This window comes from Alligator mississippiensis, chromosome 9 (genome assembly GCF_030867095.1).
Source record: "Alligator mississippiensis isolate rAllMis1 chromosome 9, rAllMis1, whole genome shotgun sequence".
Taxonomy (NCBI): domain Eukaryota; kingdom Metazoa; phylum Chordata; order Crocodylia; family Alligatoridae; genus Alligator; species Alligator mississippiensis.
The window spans coordinates 66,444,634-66,469,930 of record NC_081832.1 but is presented as its reverse complement, the minus strand read 5'-3'; the positions used below and the strand labels follow the sequence as shown (position 1 = coordinate 66,469,930).

At 46.5% G+C, this 25,297-nt stretch overlaps 1 protein-coding gene across 1 annotated transcript in view; it reads left to right on the top strand.

Moving 5' to 3' along the window:
* The window catches only part of ARHGAP26 (Rho GTPase activating protein 26), a 343,672-nt gene that overhangs the window by 30,229 nt on the left and 288,146 nt on the right, over positions 1 to 25,297 (top strand). The window lies entirely within an intron of this gene.

Below are 25,297 nucleotides of genomic sequence, written 5' to 3'. Positions count from 1 at the left end.
TTGCACTGCTTTTTCTAACAAACCTGCTCTGCTGGGGATTGAGCCTGGCTCTGCTGGGGATTGAGACACAAGCCTAGTTGAGGCTTTGCAATCACTGCTGCAACTTGTGTGACTTGCACTGGTGTGACTTGCACAGTTTTCCTCCCGTCTCAAACATGGATAAATTGGGGCCAATGCTGATGTGAGAACAAGCTTGTAATGTAGTCAGTCTTCCTGAGCCTGTGTGTTCCTTTGTCCAGCTCCTGCCTCTGTTTAGGTTGTGAGAAGCAATGGGAAGGCTGCAGAGCACAAACACATAAAGCTGCTTCTTCCTCACAAAAAACCCCAAAAGAACGACCCAGCATTATTTTTTCTTTGAACTCCTTTTACTGATCCTTTAATGGAAGGCTTCCTCCCGGAGATTGGCAAAGTCCATTTAGACCGGTACTAGTTGACAAAGCCAAGGTTATCACCCTACTGCTGAGGGTGGGGGTTGGTTTGGTTGGATTCGCTAAGGGTGAAGAGTTTCACTTTTTTTCTTTCAGTTCTATTGCTGCCAGCATCCTGGGGACTAAGATGGTGTTTCTTTTTTTTATTACTACGTGTTATGCTAGGGGCGCTGATAGGCTCAGGAGGGCAGTTGCTCCCTCATTAAAACAGCACACAAGAAATCTTGGGTAGGTGAGACTTAAAAAGAGTAGGAACTGCTGACTCCCAGCTCCCAAAGTGGGTGTTCTGGCTGTAAAGCCAGACAGGAGTGTTTGTCAAATTAGTACCTGTGCTGCTGATGTCCTGTGTCTGAGCTGCTAGCTTTCCTGGGCTTATGAGAATTTAGTAAACTGTAATTGGAGGCACTAAAGAGGGGATGTAATGGCACTTGACTCCTAACACACCCATATATTGATGCCTGCCTTTCATCCATGCTCTGTTTTTAAACCCAGGGCACACCTCGGTTCGCAGCACCATCCTTTGACTCCAAAATCTCCTGCTGACTCCAGTGGACCTTAGTCAGGATCTTTGTTAATCCTGTGGTAGGGAAAGCACCAACCCTGTGCCATCTGATTCTTTCTCACCTCACTGTAATTGTGGTTCTGCTAATGAGTAGCTTGGAGTGAAAGAGCATTTTTCAGTCAAAAAAGAAAAGACTCCATATCTTAATTTGTCACTATGTTCAATGATAGGAGCAATGATAGGCTTTGATGAAGGCTACAACTGTGTGAATGGGAACCTAGGAACTGGAGAACAAGCCTGTCCTTTCTGAGGTCTCACAATTGTCTTTGTGCTCTGGGGCGGGAGGAAGCAGTAGCATAGGGATGCAGCTGGGCACCTGAGGCACAGGGGCAGTGGCGACTTCCACTTGCAATGTGATTTATGAACATGTGACTGCTAGCAGCAGCCACTTTTTTTTTTTTTTTTCATGCCCTAGTGACACCACTGGATGGAGGAGTTTTGCCTTGCATACCTGTCATACTGCACTCTGGGGGAGCAGTGTGGATGCAGAACCTGAAATATAAACTCCTGGCTTCACCGTTGTTTTCCTTTTTCAATAAAGGGTTCTCAGAATTTGCCCAGTTGGAGGCAGAGAAGCTCAGGATGGAGTCAGAGGTGCCTTTTCCTTCTTAAAGAAACTGGGTCTTAATTCTACTGCAAGGCCAAGCCTGAACTGTGCAAGCTGATGACTCCAGTCCTCTTTTACTAGTGAACTTGGCTGTGTTAGATCCAGGAGCCCACAGGTGCTGAATTTATTTTTATTCATGCTCTTTCCCACCCCTGACGGCATGCGGACACGTGGGGGCAGGGACTCCCCACACTGCTGTCCTCCCCCTGGGAGCCCCACGCTGGCCATGCCACCATGGTGAGGTGCCCTCTGCTCACCTGGCAGCAGCGGGGGTGGTGGCAGATCCCTGCACAATACTGGGAATCTGGGACAAATGCTGTAGCCCATGACTGCACTTGATGTTCCTGTTTTGAGACTCTCCTGCCCAATTAGGGATGGGTGGTTGCCCTACCCTCTTTCTGAGGGGGCCAGGGCCCTTGGGCTCCCATGTACTCAGTGCCTGCGGAAAAGCCTAAGCTTCTGTCTACAGGATGGGGGCAGTCGTGCATGCTGCTTTAGGAGGTCTCAGCTCCATGCAGGAAGGCTTCTGGGTGTGAGAGACTGAGTCAGCCTAGGAAATGCATTATCCTTGTACCCTTTAGGTCAGGGGTGTCCAACCTTTTTGAATGTGGGGCCAGATCACAAACTTTTTATCACCCAGTGGGCTGGCAAGCCATATTCAAAGATGTCACAGGAAGTGGTATCATATCAGGAAGCAATGTCGCATGACCTTTGACACCAATGAAGTTGCAGGGGTTGACATGGTGCTGGTTGACATGGCATGCATGCCTGGGTTGACATGGTGCTGCAGGAGCCATTTGGCTACAATCGGGTTGACCTGGTGCTGGAGAAGCTGGGGGACCAGGCTGGGGTTAACCTGGGGCCTGCCCGACTTGCCAGTGCCATGCCTGGGTTGACATGGTGCTGCAGGACCCGCCTGGGCAGAACCGGGTTGGCACTGGCCAGGAAAAGCAGCACGCAGCTGAAGCCGGTTTCCCATGTGATGCTGGGGACAGGAGGAGGCCGGCCAGCTCTGCACCAGCCAGCAGAAGCGGTGGCGGAGCCGTGTGCCGCTCGGGACTGACTGGTGCAGGCTCGTCTGGCAGCACATGAGAAGTGGCCGGGCCCAGAGAGCTGCAGCGCCGGGGGGGAGACTGGCCGGGGGAGCAGGTGCCGCCTTGCTGTGGGGCAAGGCAGGGCAGCAGGGCTGGCTTGAAGTGGGTGGGTGAGGAGACAAGCGCGGGCTGGCAGTGCCAGCAGCTGCTGCTTGAACTTCCACATGGGGCCACTCCCCTGGGTCCCCGCAGGGGTAAATGGCTCCCCTCCCCTTGCTGCCGGCTGAGCTCCGCGGCTCCACACTCCACTGCCGTGGCTCTGTGCTCTGCCGCCACTGCCGCCGCCGCGTCAGCTCTGGGCTCCGCAGTGGCATGGCTGCCACCGCCGCCTCAGGCCAGATAAAATAGCTTGGCGGGCTGCATGGACACCCACGGGCCATAGATAGATTCATAGATGTTAGGGTCGGAAGGGACCTCAATAGATCATTGAGTCCGACCCCCTGTATAGGCAGAAAGAGTGCTGCATATGCATATCTAACCTCTTCTTGAAGACCCCCAGGGTAGGGGAGAGCACCACCTCCCTTGGGAGCCCGTTCCAGACCTTGGCCACTTGAACTGTGAAGTTCTTCCTAATGTCCAATCTAAATCTGCTCTCTGCTAGCTTGTGGCCATTATTTCTTGTAACCCACGGGGGCGCCTTGGTGAATAAATACTCACCAACTCCCTTCTGTGCCCCCGTGATGAACTTATAGACAGCCACAAGGTCGCCTCTCAACCTTCTCTTGCGGAGGCTGAAAAGGTCCAGTTTCTCTAGTCTCTCCTCGTAGGGCTTGGTCTGCAGGCCCTTAACCATATGAGTGGCCCTTCTCTGGACCCTCTCCAGGTTATCCGCATCCCTCTTGAAGTGCGGCGCCCAGAATTGCACGCAGTACTCCAGCTGCGGTCTGACCAGCGCCCGATAGAGGGGAAGTATCTCCTCCTTGGACCTATTTGTCAGGCATGTGCTGATGCACGATAAAGTGCCATTGGCTTTTTTGATGGCTTCGTCACACTGCCGGCTCATGTTCATCTTGGAGTCCACTAGGACTCCAAGATCCCTTTCCACTTCCGTGCCACCCAGCAGGTCATTCCCTAGGCTGTAGGTGTGCTGGACATTCTTCCTCCCTAGGTGCAGCACTTTGCATTTCTCCTTGTTGAACTGCATTCTGTTGTTTTCTGCCCACTTGTCCAACCTATCCAGGTCTGCCTGCAGCTGTTCACTGCCCTCCGGCATGTCCACTTCTCCCCATAGCTTTGTGTCATCTGCAAACTTGGACAGAGTACATTTGACTCCCTCGTCCAAGTCACTGATGAAGACATTGAAGAGTATCGGTCCAAGGACTGAGCCCTGCGGGACCCCACTGCCCACACCCTTCCAGGTCAATACCGACCCATCCACCACGACTCTCTGGGTGCGACCCTCTAGCCAATTCGCCACCCACCGGACTGTGTAGTCATCCAAGTCGCAGCCTCTGAACTTGTTCACCAGTATGGGGTGGGATACCGTATCGAAGGCCTTCCTGAAGTCTAAGTATACGACATCCACCCCTCCTCCTGTGTCCAGGAGTTTCGTAACTTGGTCATAGAATGAGACTAGATTGGTCAGGCACGATCTGCTTACCATGAACCTGTGCTGGTTTCCCCTCGGCATAATTTGTCCTGCCGGGCTCTCGCAAATGTGAGCCTTGATAATCTTTTCAAAGACTTTGCCAAGGATGGAGGTGAGACTGACTGGCCTATAGTTGCCCGGGTCTTCCTTCCTCCCCTTCTTGAAAACGGGGACCACATTGGCCCTTTTCCAGTCCTCCGGGACTTGGCCCGTGCGCCATGAGTGTTCAAATATTCCCGCCAGTGGCTGTGCAATGATGTCGGCCAGTGCCTTCAGCACCCTCGGATGGAGCTCATCCGGGCCTGCCGACTTAAAGGCATCCAGTTCTTCCAAGTGACTCTGCACCACCTCAGGGTCTACGCATGGAAGTCTGGCGCCTTGCTGCTGCCTCTCTACAACCCCAGTGAGAGACTTGTCGTGCCCCTCACTTAGGAACACTGAGGCAAAGAACTCGTTGAGGAGTTCAGCCTTGTCCCCCCTGTCTGTCACCAATTGTTTCTGCCCATTTAGCAGGGGTCCTATTCCTCCCTGGGCCTTCCTTTTACTCCCTATATATCTAAAAAACAATTTCTTGTTGTCCTTTACTTGCGTTGCCATCCTCAGCTCCACAGTAGCTTTGGTCCGTCTAACTGCCTCCCTACAAGCACGAGCAGAGGAGGTATATTCATCTTTGGTGATCTCACCTTGTTTCCACTTTTTGTGTGCTCCCCTTTTGGCCCTTAGGCTGCCCTGGATTTCTGTGGTCAACCAGGGAAGCCTCCTGGCCCCTTTCCCTGTTTTACTTCGCACAGGGATCGTCTTGCTTTGTGCCCGAAGAATCATTTCCTTAAGGCACAGTCACCCTTCTTGGGCTCCCATCCCTTCAAAACTCCTACTCTGCAGTGCGTCCTTGACTAATCGCCTAAGTTCATTTAAATCGGCTTTCCTAAAGTCTAGCACTTTCACCCTACTAGTTACCTTACCCACTAGACGTCTTATGGTGAATTCTATTATTAGGTGATCGCTGTCCCCCAGATGGCTACCGATCTGTAGGTCCCCTACCATGTCATCCCCCGTTGCCAATACCAGATCCAGTATCCATATATTGGACAAGCCTGCTTTAGGTGCTACAGATAGACACTGTTTGTCACCTGGGGTTTTCTGGAATGTGCCTGTTTGTCACTTTACTTGCTCCTGGCTCAATCTAGTGTGGAAGAGATAAGTTAGAGCAGTAGCCTTTGCATTTCATTACCACTTCCCTGCACTAACTAGTTTTCCCAGCTACCTTTTTCAAGTGTTGTTTTGTGTTTTTACCTCTTACTTGTGTGTTGCTCTTGAATTTGCTCTGTCTGTTTTTTCAGTATGCTGGATATCTTGCTTAACACTTCTCAGACACTGCCATGCTTCAACTACTGGTAAATCCTTGTTCTAGCACCTGTATTGGGTTTTTTTTTTTTCCTCCCCTTTGTTTTTTTTTCTTCTTTGCCTATAGTTTTACACTCTTAGACACTGTCATTCATACAGAACAACAGGATTTATCCTTCTCAGCGCACAGCCTCTAGCGGTAAGAGCTTGGCTACAGGCAGACTTCCTGCCAGACATCGGCAGTCACTTATTGACAAGATTATAGGTTAGGAGGAGTCTTGGGGGAGTTCTGCTTTAAAACAACACCAGGATGTGAACAAAAATAAACACGGGGGGGAAAATGCCAGCAATGTCAGTTGGGTGGGGAGGCAGAGCAACCCTTTTTGTTTCTGTGGAGCAAGGGTTTTTTTCACTGCATAAAAATCCTCCCTGCTCAGGGCTAGAGTGAGCCAAATGATTAGGGAAGATCCTGTCTTGGCTGCAAAACCGACCATTTGTGCCACAGTTAAATTACTCTTGCATTAAGCCTGGAAGAAGGGTTTCTGACAAGGGTGACTTGTGGTTTTGTTTCCCTTCTATCATGCGTGCCAGACTCTGGACCATGCCTGTGCTCCAGGCTGTTGCTGGTACAGTTGTTTCAGTGAAGGGCCACACCTCTTTGACATACCCTGATGGCATTGCCAATTAGCAGAGCTATGAAGAGATGTGATTCCTGAATGACACAGCTGTTTGGCAAGAGCCACTCGCAAAGAGGCAGTTGTACAGACAAAATGGTACCATTTCCAGCTTGTTCCACTTGTGCTTATGCTGGGACAAAGTACGGCTTTGTTGACATGGCTGAATCTAGCCTAGGAGCATTTGCTAGTCTGATAGGGTACTGATATTCCTGGTTTGGCATAATGCTCCCAGCGTAAACGTGGTCTAACTCCATCTGATGCTAATCCAGGCACAGATCAGTTTTGCTTACTGTGTTCAGGTGGGGATTTTTAGAATTGGGTGTTTCAGTAGCTATGCCACAGACACCCTAGAGACCTGTGAAGGGGTGGGGGGAATGCAGAGGTAGAAGACTACATTTTATTCCTCCAAGCAAGAACTGTCGAACAGTCTGGCTTTTGCCTTTTCTAGATACGATAGGTCTGTAGTATGAGCCATGGGTCTCATTAGCCTCATCTGAGCACATTCGAGCTGAACAGCTTCTCTGCCATTGGAATGCCACATGTTGGTGGCCGACTTGTTTCCCTTGCTTTTTGCCTGTGGCATGTTTAGGGTGGTTTTTGGCTTTGTTTCATCAGATGGGGTCAGTGTGTGCACACAGGAGAGAGTGCATGTGTGTGAGGGGCTGGAACGGACCATTTTTAAGACCTTGCAAAATGACTGTCTTTGAATGCGGGGGACTGGATTTGATGGCCTATTAGGTCCCTTCCAGTCTTGTGTTCCTACCCACACTGTCATATTTTTGAAGGTTGCAAATAAACTTCAATTGCAAGTGACAGCAACCTGGATGGGTTGGCTATCTAGAAGTCGGGTTAGCGTTGCTGGTGTGATGTAGGTGTTTTTTTTGTTTTTTTTTTTTTAATTGAATATAGTCATACTTGATGGATTGTAATCAGCTGCAAGATCATTTCCTCCACTCTTGGTAGGTTGCTTGACTACTCTGGGTTGACCTGTCCTTCTGTGAAGGGAACTACATCTTGCCCTGGTAGAGGGAAGATCTCTTCATCTAATAGATGTCTTCCATAGCTAGCTGACATTAGCCCCAGTGCTGTCCAATTGCTTGTAGGAATGGAGAATGCTTGCTTTAGGAAGTTTGAGAGATGCACGTTTCTGCAGGTGTAGACCGCTGTATGCCAAGTGATTTGGAGGCCCAGCCAGTGGGTGGTTTGTGTGTCGTCATGTGTGGATTTTACATTCTTTTCTGCTCAAGTCATAAATACGGTTATTTCGATAGAGTAACCAGTCCAGATACACATCTCTGTGTCTGCTCCAAATTGCTTGAATCCTTCTGTTTTGTTTTTTTCTACCCCCATCCACATTTCTAAATGAAGAGCCTGTGCAGCTCATTCACACGCTTCAGTTCCTTTCTATAAATAACCCATTTAAAACATTGAAAGGGAAAGGGCTGAACAGTGCAGCGACCAGCATTATGCTTTGGAACAGTTACTTGTGAAAATCCTATTTGGACAAGTAGGGAAAATCTTCCATATTTCCCACGTAATGCGCAATAAACAGGGAAGCTCCCCCGCCCTTACCTTTATCCCGGCAGACATTGTCTGTGGGGTTTTCAGTTTTAGTCCCCAGGGATTTGTTTGGGCGGTGCTGGGGAGAGGGTAAATACAGGATGTGGCAGAGGAAACTGTTTAAGGGTTGTATTATGGAATCTGTTGCTAACTGTTTTTAGCATTGTCACCTCCTGTTGCTCCAGTGGTGGTGCTGGGAAAGCCCCGAACACTGTCAGAAGTCTCTACATGCTAAAGGGAGATTTGGCTGGGAGAAGTTTCCCCTCTTCACTGTACATTTCCAGCAGGGTACTTCCCATCTTTTGTTTTAGACGCAGTGCATTTGTAAGCAGACTTCAGGGTGTCTGATCCCCTGCAGGCCCTGAAGACTTACTTGTGCTGCTGGCACCAGAACAGCTTCATTTGGCAGAACCTGGGTTTCATTTATTATGTGGAGCCTCTTGTTCCATGAATTTATTTGGTGTTATTGGGGGTTGTTTTCAGATTCCTAAAACCAGACTCTCTGCTTTTATAATCTGATGTAGCTCCACCATAGGTGGATCTAGGATTTTGAAAAGGGGGGTACAGCTGGTGTGGCACATTGTCACATATGACACAACAGGTTTTTCTCCAGTTCAAGAGAAATTAGAAGCTTTACTAATATAGTAGAGGGCTAGCACTGTATATCATTCAGTTTAAGGTCTAAGCAAAAAATAAATATAGCTCTTGGGATGTACACGAATTTGCTAAAGTGTTTGCATATGAAACATATATGTTTAAAGGAAACACAAAAGAGTAGGCAAAAAATTTAGTCAAAGGATATTGAATCATTAGTCCTCGCAGTCACTATAGTTAAAAAGTATGTCTCATTCAGATTCCTAAGACAAAATCTAGCTACCTTGAGTGTCTTGACAGTGCCTCCAATATTTCACTGTCAGTCATTTCTATACCTCAGGGCTGGGGTGACACGGGTGCTAAGGTGCATGGGTGACCTTCCAGAGGTTGCAAGTTCGAGGCTATGGCAGAAGTGCTCATGGTATGTATGGCCTGTCAGATTCCAACAAAATCTGCCAATTTGGTTAAGTGCCTCATCACAAGGACACACACAAAGGAAAGGGATGATTTCCAAACCTGAGTTAAGGTTTTTAGCTAGAGCTCAAACCAGTCCGCCAATCTGTAAAATAGAGAGACCTTACCAGGAATGCCTAACAGACAACAAAACTTCAGAAAAAAGGATTGTTTGAATAGTGAAACATTAAGACCATTAAAAAGGAGAGAGAGTTGTTGGCACCTGTGGAGTAGAGAGATTAATTGGAATCAGGGAGATGATAGAGCCATGAAGTCAACTGATGGTCTCAGCACTATCTGAATGGAAACGCCGCTGCTTTCCCAGGCAGTCGGTTTTAAAATTTGGGTGGAGCTGGGATTGAAGGAGGTCAGACTGCACCCCCACACTCTCCCGGAGCTGCCCCTGAGCTCCCCTGGCTGCTCTGGAACCGTGCAGATCTATCCTGGCTGGGAGCCCGACCCCTCCTTAATTTGTGTGCAGTTGTGGGAGCTCGATGGCACCGCTCCTTCAAGGAATGGAAACAAGTGGAGGAGACTTCATAGCAGCCTTCACCTACCTGAAGCGGGGTTTGAAGGAGGATGGAGCTGGACTGTTCTCAGTGGTGGCAGATGACAGAACAAGGAGCATTGGCCTTGAGTTGCAGCAAGAGAAGTTTGGGTTAGATACGAGGAAGAATCTTCTCACTAAGAGGGTTATAAAACACTGGAACAGGTTATCCAGAGTGGTGGTCGCATCTCCATCTTTGGGGGTTTTTAAAATCCAGCTAGACAAACCTTTGGCTGGGATGATTTAGTTGAGGCTGGTCCTGCTTTGAGTAGGGGGTTGGACTAGGTGAACTTCTGAGGTCCCTTCAACCCTAACTTTCTATGATTCTGAGTGAGTATGGTAAATCCATTCTGCTGCCAAGGCCTATGTAAGGTCCTGTAGCCTGCCTAGACTGTGTTGAGTTGCATAGGATGGCCTCAGTAGCCTGTTCCCATGTTGGGGAACTCTGTGATCTTTGAATGCTCAAGAGTGCCTGTGTTTTAGTCTTATGTAGGCTTCTGTGGGATGGGAGTGTTGTAGAACAAGGTGTAGGAGCTGTGATTGGCTGTATCTTTTTTTCCCCACTTTACATTTCTAAAACCTGGGCTGGAGCTTCCTATGATGCAGCAGACTTTGTGCAAGTCAAAACATAACTCTGGATGCTAAATCATATCTGTGTTACGCTTCCTTTCTTGAAAGTGATTTTTAGCATCAGCTGAATTATTGTCCAGCTTTGGGTGGACAAGGTATCTATATCATCTTTTAGTTAAGAGCTCAGTTTGTGAATGTTCTCCACACAGGTATGCCCCTGAAGTCGGAGTCACTTGGAAGTAGGAAAGGGTATACTATTCATAGCTGTCTTTTTTTGGTTTTGTTTTCCTTGTATTCAAGTACCAAATAGCTTTTCAGAGGAAGAAGGCACAGCAGGTTGGGTAGAAAACAAAAAGAAATGGTGTGAGTGTCACCACCTAGGACTGGATGGAAACGGCTGTTTTCTTGCTTCACTCATTTGAGTTGACACATTTGAAGCTATTAATGGCCCTTTTGAAAAGGGGACTTGAAAAGTTGAAACACTGCAGCCGTAGAGAAGACTGTGCAGTTAAAACTTTATTATTATAGCTTGGTAGCAGATTATTTGACAGATAGGCCTTTGCACAGGCATTTAAGCGAAGGAATTGATAAAAGAAGCCATCTGTTTGTAGGATGGCTTCGTAATAACAAGTTACTAAATATTATCTTGGTGCACAATTTGCAGGGTTTTACTTGATTATTTTTTTTTCCTCTTGTGCTGCAATGAAAGGGAATGAATTTTTTCAGCTGCTGGTGGAAATGGGTGTATTGTAGTGTTGCCAGCATATCTGCGATGGCAATGTGTAAAGCATTCAAATAACTTCTATTTTTCTCTCTAGTACAGAAGGTGAGAGGTATGTCCATGGTGGACCTCAAAGCTCAGAAACCTAAAACCCTGGCATTCAAGGGACTTTTGTTAGTCATCAGTGTTTTGTGACAAGCAAGCTTCTTCAGAGAGTAGGTTTCTGTCCAGCTAAGCACTCATGAGAAAGTCACCATCTCTCTTACAAAGTATTTTCTGTGTGGAAAACAGTCCAGTTCTTCGTGCTTTCTGCTCTGTCCATAGAATGCTGCTTGCTGTCTTTAAACCTGTTAGATATGCAGGGGAAAAAAGGAAAATACCTGGCTAAGCTTTTCAAATGTGAGTAATATATCTGTGTTTCCCTCCCCCACATACACTTCTAAAAAGTCAGTTCTCTTCTTCAGGGGGGTCATTTTGAGGCATCCAAATTCACAAGCCACTTTGGAAAATCTAGGCTGAAGAGTTTCCGGTGTGTCCAGGCTTTGGTGGTGAGAATGAACGTGTAGCACCCCTGGTCACCTATCTTTTTAAATATCAGTATTCATTTGCTGCTGCCCCCTCCCCCCCCGGCAAGCCAAGTGAATGAGGACATTCCTAAGGTGCAGAGGAAACAGGAAAGTAATGTCCAGGCGGGTCAGATCCTGGATTAGCGTTCTGGATTCGTCCCCCAGTTCAGTTCTCGGGCTACTAGAACAGGTCCAAGTGTGCTTTGCTTCTGAATGGGCAGGTCAGCACTGTAGGCCTGGTTATGCTCCAGGGAAAGAGGGTTGCAGTGCTTGTAATCCTTCACAAAGGAAGGTTGCAGTGCTTGTAATCCTTCCTTTCCTCTGAGCTCTTGGATCTAGCACAGGGCTACCTGAAATGCATCAGACTTCCCGTCTGCTTGGGAGCAAGCTATGGATTCGAGGTCAGCTTGCTTTGGTTAAACTGGGGTGATGTGAGGCTGAGTGTGTTTGGAAATCTCTCTATTTAATATTGCCCATCTCCACCACCACCCCGGCCTGCCCACATATGCTGCTCTTAGACACGGTTGCTTGTTGTTCTACCCATTAACCCCTACCCCCCCTCCTTATTGTTCCTCTAAGGTGGGGGGTGGGGAGTAGAGAGAGGTTTCTTTTGCAAATATAACTAATTCTGTCAAGGTACTTAGGGATGTATTTGCTAGCCATGCTGTCTGAGACTGAAAGAAATGCAAAACTCTAGAACTCATGGTTCAGGGATGATACGTTTTATTAGACCATCTAAGAAGTCACAACAAAAGTATCTTTTTCTGCAAACTTTTGGGCACATGTGCCCTTCCTCAGGCTTGGGGAATATTAAAGATGGTATAAAGTTCCCATAGATAGAAAAAACCTTCATTTTGCACAGAGGATGTGGAAGGTGGAAGTCTGTGCTTCTGGGTCCATGAGAGTGTCTTTTGCAAGTTGTTCTTTGATGTGCAGATAAGGCAGGATTCCTTCCCTGGAGGTGTAGAAATCTTTCTTGTTGTTCAGTAATGAAGTTTAATTCTAATATTGGCTAAAATTCAGCATCTTCCATGTTTCAGGGTTGTATTTGGTAGTCGTGTTTGTCTGAGACAAAAAAGACACCACCGGGGAAGGAATCCTGCCTTATCTGCACATCAAAGAACAACTTGCAAAAGACACTCTCATGGACCCAGAGGCACAGACTTCCTCTATGCAAAACAAAGTTTATTTTCTACCTATGGGGACTTTTTTTACGATCTTTAGTTTTCTCTGAGTCTGAGGAAGGGTGTGCTTGCCCAAAAGGTTGCAGAAAATTTTTTTTGCACTTTTTCTTAGTCTAATAAAAGGTATAATCTCTGAGCCTAGAGTTCTAGAGTCTTTTAATTTCTATTGAGGTATTTAGCACTTTGATGAAAGGTGTTGCAAATTTCATAGCCAGTTATATACTGTGGATATGTTTGAGGCTGGAAGTCTAAACTCTCCACAGTCACTGCAAATTTAGCTCTTGTCCTTTTGCAAAAAGCTTATTGCTGGTCTTCTTCTTTCTAACCCATTTTACTGTATTGAGAACTTAGCTTCTCATAAGGGCAATTCAAATTGGGATGATTTCTAACTTTGTGAAAAGGGAGGGTTAACCTGTTGCTTTAACATTAACTATATATGAAAAATTGTTACTAAATGAACCAGACTTTCAACACATGTCAGAACTTCAGAATAAACCTTGTTCATGATAAAAATCTTTGCAGATGTCATTGGTTTTGGGGCCAGCTCTAACAAACTTTGCCATTCACTCGTGCCTCAGTGGTGCGTCTCAGAAGGGAACTGACAGAGAAGTGTTTTATAGAAGTCCACTATTCTGAAGCGGCTCCGTTGCTGTATGATAAGATCTGAGCCGTGTAAATTGCTTTTATGGTTTCCCCCCCCCCCATCAAAAATGCATATGCAAGGGCTAATAAAAGCTAAACAGGAAGGCCAGAGGGCTGCACTGTGAAATGCACCAGTGAGACAGCAGCCAAAGTCTCTCTTGCTTGCTGGCTGCCAAAGCAGAGTCTGAAACTGGACCAGAGTGTCCTTGGGCTGTTCAGCCAACTTGAAGTAGAGATTCTCAGTTTCTCCCATGCCCTGGCCCAACATTCAGCTGCCAGTGGGGGAGTGATTGGTTGACGTTCCCTGGAATAGCCTGTGCTGGTTTGTGTTTTGAGATATGCCTGGTGTTAGTGAGAACAGTCGCAAGCGATCAAGTAAATGACTTTCAAGGACCAGTGACAGGAACAGGAGCTGGCTCCTAATCCTCCTGGAACCCCCTGTACAATTGCAATGGCCTCTTGCCACTTTGCAAATACTTGATTATGGAGTGTAGCACTGAAGACCTGTTGCTACCGCTCAGTAGCATTCCCATATATATAGCTAAACATGTTAGCAGTCTAGCTAAAATGAAATAACAATTATATAGGTTACCTGGTGTCACGGGGGTTATTGCAGAAGGAGGGTTAAGAGAAGGGCAGTGGAAATGTGGTGGACTATGGAAAATCATGAAGACAGTGAAAAGATTTGAGGTATTTGTTTCCTTTCTAAAGTAAAACCAAGAGGGGATGTGATAAACGAGTGTAAATGAAGGAATGATTAACAGGGGATAGGTGGCAAGCTTCTGATCCTCCTGTTTAACTCGAGACTGAGGGGAGATTCGGTAGAAATAACACAAACGGCAAAGGCAAAATGGCTCAAAGGAAATACTTTTTCATGCAATGTGTAATTAGACTCTGGAACACCTTGCCACAGAATTTATTCAATTTAATCTTGGCCAGAATTGCCGAGATGAAAGACACATGCTCGGATAACAAGAATAAGCAGCTCCTAATGGTTAGTACTTACACACTTTAAAAGAGAATTTTAAGGTCTTTCTTGAAGTAGAGTCTCTAAGGGGTTGAGAGGAGACCTAATGCAGGAAGCAGATTTTAATATCTGCATAATGTGAAATTTTTGCTCTTTCCTCTTAGGCTGGGGCTGGCACAGATGTTTGAGACCAGTAAGTGGACTGGATGGACTACGTGTAGGGTGACCATATGGCAGAGGTGGGGCAGCATGGTACCTGCCTACCTGGTGCACCATGCTGCTCTGCACTGCTCCACCTCCCTGTTTCCAGGATGCTCATTTTTAATTCTCACCAGCCAGGACCGGCCTTCAAAATCCAGGACTGTCTTGGCTAAACTGGGACTTACGGTCATCCTAACTATGCATCTGATCCATTCCAGAAATTCCTGTGCTTCTAAAATCTGTTTTGTGATGTGCTGTGATTTATTATCCTTATTCTTTATCAATGTTGTAATTTTGTTTAGGGTTTTTCAGGTGTCAGTGTGGATTAGTAGGGTTCTATCCAGGATGATATCCATGTGGACTTGGGAGACTTGGGTTCTGTTTTCCTAGCTTGGCTCGTGCTTGATGAGTGACTTGGCAAGCGGCTATATCTGTCTCTTCCTCATCTTTAAAATGGGGATAATCATCATGTCCTATCTTGTGAACCACCTTTCTCTCTTCATCGGAAGATCTCCACAAAAGAATAAACTGGCATTATTTGCCTGAAGGTAGGGAAGTGGAGTTATGAGGTTGCGACCTGCCACTGGCCTGTACTAGAGTCCTGGATTTGATCTCTGGAATATCTGACTTCTAGTCCCTGGCCCTAGCCACTATATAATTCCATGTTCTACCACTAAATATTGTGAGGCATAGTGATTATTAGTGACTAGGTCTAGAAATGAGGCTGAATGGCTCTGCCTTAGAGCAGCTGTAATCTAGAGTACTGTACTGGTGAGCGGTGTACCGTACCAAAAGCAGCTTCTCCCAATTTGTACCCTAGAATTCTTACAGACATCCTGGGTGAAATGCTTGGTCTGTATTCTGCAGAACTTGAGACTGGATGTCTTTGTAGGCCCCAGTAGTGTTTAAAACCTTTGAATTTTGTCTAAAATACTGTTAAACCTTAAAGCCATCTGCTTCTGTCATCGGGCCCTTGCCTCTTTCCCTGGGAATGGCTCTCAGATTTCCTGTTGATCACATGTCCTTTTCCTCTTGCTTCCGTCTGAGTCTTCACTTCACACGCCCCTCCTTCATGAAGAGTCTTCTGCAAATGGAAGGACCTTTTTGTTATGAGTGCTAATTGTTTTATAGACTGAGGAAAGAAGAATTTGAGACTGAACCTTCCACCTTCCTTCCTTTGCTGGATCCTACTACTTTGGACATCTCTGGGAAAACATTGAATCCAGAAAAACCCTGCCTCCACCCTCAACATAAACAACAAAAGTTAACATCTGGTGTTAACATCTGTTTTTTTTATTTTTATTTTGGTGGGGGTTTTTTGATAAATGTTCCCCACTCGTCTATGTGCCCCTTTAGTAATAATGAAGCCTGAAGCTCACTACTGATTAAAAGTTCTTTCATTCATTTTGTGCAGCAGTTAATTTTGTGCCTCTTAAAACGGGCAATGGAAGGTGAAAAGCATCCAAAGGGGTGGATAAGCGTTAGGCCAAATAAGTCGAACTGTCCTGCTACCTTTGTGCCTTATGAGAATGATCTTGTGTTGACAGAACCTCAAGTGAAATAGAATCTGGGGCAAGAGGAGAAAATGCCACTTTAAACTACGCATTTAATACAATAAATAGACCCGAGGCTGAATGTTTGGATTTGTGCACAGAACTTGCCCATTAGCACATATCTATTGCATACACAGCACAGTTGTAGCCAATATTTCTTTCTCTGCAACTACTAACTGGGTGCACAAGCATGATAACTGGATGCAGTTGTAGTAACAGCTTGCCTATCTGTGATATCTGAAAAGATGGCCTGTAAATAACATAGAGGGAAAATAAATAGGCAAACTATAAATGGAAGCTAAATTCAATAGTCCATACAAAAATGTGCCAGAAGTAAATTTTCAGCTTGTAGCATGATTTATGGGTTTAACAGAAGAACGGAGTGATTCATTCTTGAGTTGTGCCGTAAAAAGCATATGGATGTGTGACTACTACGCAAGGAGATTTTCAGCCAAGATGTTCCTAACTTTCATTAATTCACCCAAAACGTTACTTACTTGGACATGTATATAGCCCCCAATTTGATCTACAGAGGTAACTCCTCAGTGCCAGGAGAAGGCGTCCTTCTGACAGATTTGCCAGAGACCTCCTTCAATAACTAAGCTGCAGTTCATGGCTTTTTACCTACTGGGGTTTTTCTACAAGGTAAAAGGTAGAACACATTTTTTGCTTGTCTGTTTGCCTTCTGTCCCGTGCCCTGACCAGCTCTAGTGGAAATGCTCCTGGCTTTCCCAAAATGGAAAGGGAGACTCCATTAAGGGCCTGGCTCAGGCTATGTTTCATTTCTGTAAACCTCTTCTCCACCTCCCATCTCTGAGGAAAGTCACCCTGAGCTTCAGAAAGGCTTTGAGGTCAATGAAGAATGTGTCTCTAGCTTCTGACTGTGTGTTTTGAGAAGTTCTTGTTGTTTTACTGTGGTGTCTGCTGCTGATCTGTTTGGGAGATTTATCATCTTGTTTAGCATAGGCTCTTCTGTTAAACAAAAGAAATACACTTCCTTCCTCTTTATAAGGAATCAGCAATAACGACCTGACGCTGTTTCTGATTTCTTCCCTGTGGATTCCCAATGCCTTGTCATCCAAGGATCTCAAAGGACTTTACAAAAAGTCGCCAGGGCCTTTCAGTACATTGTTTAGATAAATAACTGCTGCCATGACTTGCTCGCAGTGTCAAAGTTGGTAGTGGAGTTGGGAATACAACCCAGAAATCTTGGCTCCCAGTTCTTGCTGTAACAAGGGCATCGTTGTCCAAGACTGACTTGGTTTGTTGGGAAGTATAGAATTTTCTCTGTTAAAATGCCATGAAAATGTCATATGCCTTGTATGTTACTCAAATTTGATCTACATGAACCTAGTGAATAGTTCTATTCATGCTACAGTAGATTGTTTGCGCCTCTGGCAAACGTGGTCACAGGAATCTACTTCTGGGTATGTGAAGTGAGCCATGCAGAGATGTGTTGACTGAAGTGCAGTGCCATGTACTCTAGTAGAGAGAATAAAAGGTTGACCCAGGAGTCATGGTGAATCCTGAATCTTAATTCCTCATGCCATTCTGGGCAGGTCACTTAATTTTCCTTTTGCCTCAGTCCAGTTGAGAACTTTTTTTTGGCTTTTGCACAATGCCTTCCCAGGTGCCTGAGTTCAGCTTCCCTTAGGTAATGCATGGCTGAGAGAGCCTCTCCAAGGGAGAGGAGAAAAACACTAAATGAAAGATAAATATCTGGTGGAAGAGTTCCTGCATCCTAGGAAGGTCCTTTTGTTTTCAGGAGGAGTGAAGAGTTGTTTTGTTTTCAGGACCCAGTGTTTAAACAGGAAACTTTTAAACATTGTTCTTAAAACGAGTTGAGAACAAACTTGTAAAATGCATTTGTCAAATGAGTCTGGATGTCTGACAGCGTGAACATTTTTACTTCAACGTTCAGTGATCGTAAGTACGTACATATGTGTGTGTCTGTGTATAAAATAATGCACATGCACACCCACAAGTAGCTTGCAGTGGAGAAGGAAAAATCTGTGGAGCAATGGATAAGGCTGAGAAGATTCTCCAAGAAAACTAATGCATCCATGTGCATACAAACATTTTATTAAAAATAAGTTTTATTAAAATTATATTACAGGCACATGTAAGACTGTGGGGTCTATGGAACAAATACTAACCCTGTTTAGTGGCCTGTTTCAGCAGAAGCAGAACAGTCTCCCTTTTAGTCATGGAATTTACTTGGCTTCATCTTTCAATATAAAAGGCTTCCCTTGCATGAGAGAGGTCCTCCCCTTTCAAGACTAGCTGTGCCAGCACCGCACTGTAGCATTAGGGTCAGTGCAAGGCTTGAAGCGGAGAAGGAAAATCTACTGTTGACATCTGATTTACATTTTATATTTACTCACTCCTTTAGTTGAACTCTCTGCTATTATCATCTGTAACTGCAGAATTGCTTGAACATCCAAGCTTGCTTTTGGGTAGTTGGGGCTGGAATGACTTTTTTTTTTTTTTTTTTTTTTCTTCCATACTTTCTCATCCAAACTGTATCTTCTGGCAAGGAGAAAGTAGGTTTCCATTATACACTTCTGACTTGTGCCTCCTTTAGCCTGGAAAAGTGTTCCGATGCAACCAGGTTGAGACAGAAGAAGTCCAAGTCTGTAAGTCTGCACTTGGAGCAGATGAACCCTTGCTTATGTTGATGCCATTTCCCAAGGCAAGTTAAAATTATGGGGCGTTGGAAACCCCATTAATCTGCACATTGCTTATTTGGCAGTGTGTTTGTCCCTTCTGATAGCAAATGCTATAGTGAGGTCTCTTGTTCCCTCACTGCTTTTAAAAAGCTTCTCTTGTAATAAACAGGATTCCACCCCCCCGGGATGCTGCTTGCAAGCGTGCAGCTGTAGCCTGCGCGCAACCAGCAATGCAGTGCAGCCTGGCGGTGTGTAGAGAAGGGGCAAGGGGGCAGATGGAGGCCCCCATGCTGAGGGTGGGAGAGGGGCAGGGGTGAATGGTACGTGAGGGACGGAGCAACGGGAGGCTCATCCAAGGCTGTGGGGGGGGGTGGGGGGGACAGGGCAGCTCCCTGCTGCTGTGTGGACCTCTGGGGGGCACATGCCCCCTGGATTTGTGTACGGGGTGAAGGTGGGCTGCCTGCTGTGAGCTGGGGCTCTGCAGCCTGCTGCCTTTACCCTAGGAGCTGCGCAATGCTGTGTTGTGCCTCTTGCTGTAGGGTAGGTAGGGGACGCATGGCCAGCATGTGGCTCCCGGGGCAAAGGCAGCAGGGCTCAGAGCCCCAGCTCACAGCAGGCAGCCCACCTCTGCACTAGACACACATCTGTGGGACACATGCCCCTCATGTTTTCCTTGGGGGGGTGCGTGCAGTGGCAGGGGCGGCCCCATGTGCCTCTGGAAGAGCTTCTTACATCTCTGTCCCACAACCTGACCCGGGGTCCCACTCACTCCAGCCCCTGCTCCACTCCCTCCCTAACCATGGGCCCTCAGTCTGTTCCCTCTGCCACTTCCCTCTTTTGTCCTTTCCCTCCCCCTCCACAGACTTACCTGCTGGGCACTGCTCTACACACTGCTGGGCTACATTCCTGTAGGGTTACCATATTTCCAGTTTCAAAAAGAGGTCACCTGTGGTGGTGGGGGGGGTGCATAATATGATGGGGGGGGGGCAGTGATATGCCTCTGTCCCTCACTTCTAAGCCACAGCTGCCCCAGACCTGCTGTTGCCCCTCACTCCCAACCCATAATACCCTGCATCCTGTCAGGGCATGCAGGGGTCCTCCTCCCCAGGCATCAGATCCCCCTGTAGGGACTCTTCTCTCCCCCCCACCCCCCGGGCTCCAGACCCCACACACACACCTTCACAAATTTTCCCATGCCCTGAACAACACCCCACACCTAATCCCTAGCCATACAAACCATATTTGCATGATTTTGATTTTTTTTTTTCTGTGCACAATTTTGAGTTTTCAGCTGTGCAGTTAAAATTGCAATTAATTGCGACTAATTTTGTTAATTGCACAACTAATTGTAGTAATTTTTTTTTTTTGTAATTGTTTGACAGCCTTACAAAGTACACACTGTGCTCAAGCATCTCTCCTATAGTTTGCTTCACTTATTTGCTAATAGGCAAAATTCAGTATTGCATGTGAATTAATGAGTCTGCTGTAAACAAAATGCCAATATGCTGATATCTTCCAGATGAAGAGGCTAATATTCTGCATCTTTGCTGATGACATCACCTGGCTCTTCTGTTTTATATTTCCCAGTGAAATACAACTTTTGTGAACTTTCCATGTGTTAAATTTCATTTATACACCTTTTAATACAAATGTATAGTTATATTTTGGCAAAAGAGGAGCTATTTTTCATTTTGGGTAATACTTTTAATTGACGTAGGAGAGGTGGGGTTTTTTTGGTTTTTTTTTTTTTTTTTTTTTTTTTTTTTTTTTTTTTAATAGGCTCACAAGTTTAAGTTGGAAAAGAGCTGTCAGGCTAGCCCAGGATGGGCAAAATATAGCCTGTGGGCTGGACCCAGCCTGCCAAGAGATTTTTATCTGGCTTGTGGCAGGTTTTTTGGCCCAGGTATGGGGAAGTCTGGGCTGTGGCACATGCAGCCAAGTCCCACTGCCCCTGGGCACGCAGCAGGGTTGGGGTAGTATGGCAGCGAGACTCTGCTGCCTGGCAGTGGTGGCAGCCACTGCCAGTCTCTGCCGCCACTGCCAGCCCTGGCCTGTCCACCCTACACCCACTGCTGGGGGTGCTGGAGCAAATAGGCAGGGTGTCCAGTGCCACCGGGACTTGCACAGCCTGGGACTCGCACAGGCAGAGTGTGCTCAGCCTAGCAGATGGAATGGGGCCGTGGATGGGTGGGGAATGGCATGTGGGAGCAGGACGGACGGGTAGGGCCGGGAACATGGGGTGGTGACAGCGTGGGGCCGGGACCTGGGGCAGAACCACAATCTACTACCTGTACGGTTCTGCAGGCAGGGGCGTGTGAGAATGTATCGCGGCTCAGCCCCAGTCCCTGGCCATGTGTCATCACTGCTCCATGATTCTAGCCCTGGCCCCACCTGCCTGTTCAGGTCCCAGATGCCACTCCTTGCCCACCCACAGCCCCATCCCATCTGCCCATCTGAGTGTGCCCTGCCCAGGGCTAGGATTGCTAGCTGGTGACACTGCTGGAAATACGGGGCCTGGGTAAGGTGCCAGTTCTGTGGGCAGGGACATGTGGGGAGCAGATTGCAGTTTTTCTCCAGCCTTGCACTGTCACTGCTCCATGACCTCTGCTTTGTCCCCACCTGCCCACAGCCCCATTCCATCCACCCAACTGAGTGCACCCTACCTGCATGGAGTTGGTTCCTATGGGGACCCCAGGGTCAGGAGTGCCATCTGGTGATATCACAGAACTGGGGTCTAGGGCTGGGCCAGAGCTATAATCTGCTTCCAGATCTAGCAGGTTCTGACTTGGGGAGTTTCAGTGAGCTGTTGTGGGGAGGGTGGGTGCTGACCTAGCCTGCAGCAGCTCGCCAAAACTCCGTAAGTGGCCCTCTCCAGCCCAAATAATTGCCTACCTTGGTAACTGCCCATCCCTGGGCTTGCCAGTGTAGGACTGTTTTTTCAGCAGCTGCATGTGACTTTCTCCAGACTTACTGTGGGCAACAAATCTGACTTATCCATGAGGAGATACTGGCACTATATTAATTCTGACCACATCTGCTGTGCACAGCTTTTGTGCTTGGAATGTTTGAGGGTCAGGTGGTCAGTTCTTGATCATACAGCTCTTGGGCTTGGCCTCTTCAAGTCAAACCACTGATCCTGACCTGCTGGACTGAGCTGAAGGTTGTACTATACAGAATGGAAATCATGGAAAATGAGGGTTGGAAGGGACCTCAGGAGGTCACATCTAGTCCAACATCCTGCTCAAAGCAGGACTATCCTCAACTATATTGTCCCAGCCAAAGTCTTGTCTTGCTGGGTTTTGAAAACGTACAAGGATGGAGTTTCCACCACCTCTCTGGGTAACCTGTTCCAGTGTTTTACTACCTTCCTGGTGCAAAAATTCTTCCTAATATATACCCTAAACCTCTGTTGCTGCAACTTGACAGAAAAAGGAGCGAGCAACCATCTCATCTGCCATCACTGAGAACAGTCCCAACTCCATCCTCTTTTGGACTCCCCTTCAGGTAGTTGAGGGCTGCTATTAAATCCCCTCCATAGTCTTCTCTTCTCTAGACTAAATAAACCTAATTCCCTCATAAGTCATGTTGCTCTCTGCTGGACCCTCCCATTTGTCCACATCCTTTCTGTAGTGGGATGGGCTGAATGCAGTACTTCAGCTGTGGCCTCACCAGTGCTGAATAGAGTGGAATAATCACTTCCCTTGACCTCCTGACAACACTCCTACCAGTGCAGCCCAGTATACTGTTAGCCTTCTTGGCAACAAGGGAACACTTGTGGCTCATATTCAGCTTATTGTCCACTGTAACCCCCAGGTCCTTTTCTGAAGAGCTGCTGCTCAGCCAGTCAACCCCCAGCCTGTACCGGTGCATGGGATTGTTCTGTCTTAAGTGCAGGACTTTGCACTTGTCTTTGCTGGACCTCATGAGATTTCCTTTGGGCCAATCCTCCAATTTGTCTAGGTCACTCTGAATCCCAGCCCTACCATCCAGGGTACCCACTACTCCCCCCAGCTTGGTGTCATCTGCAAACTTGCTGAGGGTGTACGCTATGCCATCTTCAAGGTTGTTGATGAAGACGTTGAACAAAACTAGTCCAGGACCGAGTCCTGGGGTACTCCACTTGATACCAGCTGCTAACTAGACATCAAGCCATTGATTACTACTTCCTGAGTGCAATGCTGCAGCCAGTTTTCTATCTACCTTGCAGTCCATTCATCCAGCCTGTACTTCCTCCATAGCTTGCAGTGAGAATGTAGTAGGATACCATCTCAAAAGCCTTTATAAAATCGAGGTATACTACATCCACTGGTCTTTCTGCATCCACAGAGTCAGTCATCTCATCCTAGAAGGCAATTGGGTTGGTCAGGCATGACTTGCCCTTGGTGAATCCATGCTGACTGTTCTTGATCACCACCACCTCCTCCAAGTGCTTAGAAATGGATTCCTTGAGGATCTGCTGCATGATTTTTCCATGGACTGAGGTGAGGCTGACTAGTCTATAGTTCCCTGGATCCTCTCTTTTCCCTTTCTTAAAGATGGGCACTATGTTTGCCCTTTTCCAATCATGTGGGACCTCTCCTGATTTCCATGAGTTTTCAAAGATGATGGCCAATGGCTCTGCAGTCTCATCAGCCAACTCCCTCAGTACTCTTGGGTGCATTCCATCTGGCCCCATGGAGTTGTATATATCCAGCTGTTTTAAATAGTCTCTAACCTGTTCTTTCACCACTTTTGGCTGTTCAGCTCCCCAAACTATGCTGCCTGGTGCAGTAAGTAGTCTGGGAGTTGACCTTGCCTGTGAAGATGAAGGCAAAGAAGGCATTGAGCATGTCAGCCTTTCTGCATCCTCTGTTATGAGGTTGCTTCCCCATTTCCGTAAGGGACCTGCACTTACCCTGATCCATGTCTTGCTACCAACATGCCTGTAGAAAACCTTCTTGTTACCCTTCACATCCCTTGCCAGCTGCAAATCCAACTGTGCTTTAGCCTCCTTGTCTTCAACCTGGCATGTCCAAGCAATGCTCTTATATTCTTACCTAGTTATTTGTCCGTGTTTCCACTTCCTATAAGGTTCCTTTTTGTGATTTAGGTTACTGAAGAGTCCCCTGGTAAGCCAAAATGGTCTTTTGCCATACTTGCTAGTCTTCCTGCACCTCGGGATGGTTTGTTCCTGTGCTCCCAGTAAGGTTTCTTTTTAAAGTACAGCCAGATCTCCTGGACTTCTCTCCCCTTCAGACTGGCTTCCGAGGGGATCCTGCCCATGAGTTTTTTTTTCCCTCAGCGAGCCAAAGTCTAGTTTTCTGAAGTCCAGGGTCCTTACTCTGCTGCTTTCCATCCTTCCTTTCCTCAGGAATGACCACTCCCTTTTTTTGCACTACAGACCAGAGTGGATCTGCTACCCAGTATAATATCTGCCTAGGCTATCTAGAAGAAAAGCAAAGCATTTTTGTTAATTTGTTTATAACTTGATGACTCCAAAGGAACAAATAGGTAATTGGATTTAAGAAAAAAATATTATTTTTACTAGATTATGCCTGTTTTGCCTCTCTTTTAACACGTGTATATCTCAATGCCATGTTTTAAAAGCCCTTGTGCCTGTGCATGCAAACTGCCATGAATGACATTTCCCTTCAGAGATTATTGGAGTCTTTCTCTGCTCTCCATGTTTTTATCAAGATGATGAATTGAAGGCAGCACTTGCCAATGGTTCCACTGCAGCATTAAAAATCCTGACTCACTCCAAATGCCTGGTTGAGAAGTTATTAAATAAACAGTTCATAGCTAATGATGTATCAAAGCAGCTTGGGGAGAGACTCTGATCTAAGCCCCTTTTGGCCCAGGGAACTATGAACTCATTTGAAAGAATAGTCCTTTAGTTAACCTGCACTTCAGAGTCCAAGAAAAAGGGTGCTTAGAAACTTTTAAAATCCCCAAAGTAAATGCCTGCAGTAAATGACTTCTGTCCAGGGCTTACCATTGACTTTACATTGGGTTGTATTATGACCTGCAAGGGCCTTGCTTCATCTTTGCTTATAAGCATAGGTTAAGGCACATGGTTTTCATTACCACATTCCCATATGAATTGCTTGACAATAATCAGGTCAAAGTGCCCTGACCTCAGTAACACTAGATGGTTACACATGGTAATATGCTTTGTTTAGCTGACTTCATCCTATGGCTTGTAAAGTCATTCTCAGTTCTGGATTTTCTAGCTTGTCTGTCAGTGACTAGAAGCCTCTCTGTTTCTGGACATCCACAATCACAAAGTATTGCAAGTAGTTGGTCCTTAACTAGTGGGTGCTAGCATATTCTGCCATATCCCTACTTCCACTTCAGTCTCCTTTCACATGCTTCCTGAACATGAATCGAATGCTTGGTTTGTTAGTTGTAGAAGTCCCTGGGAATTCAGTGTCTGTGCTGACTTTTAAGCAGTGTCTAACTTTGCTGCATCTATAGGCTGCTTGGCTAGCAGCATGGATTTGAGTTGCTAACCAGATTAATCTTCACTTGCTGGCTGAAACTTAAAAGAATTGCTTCTCTTCCCTGAGTGAGTTTTTTCCTCAGTGAATTAGCCTGTAAATAGAACCCAAAACTCAGATCTTCAGAGGTGTCCTAGCTATTGCTTTATAAAGAAGCCTCTGTTGGGATGTCAGCCATAATAGGGACAGGCCTTCATAATTTCCACATCATACCAGAGTGATTCTGGCCCCTCCGTCCCACCTTGTTACAGGTGCTGTTGAACAGTCCAGTGCTTTCATTTTGGTGAAAGG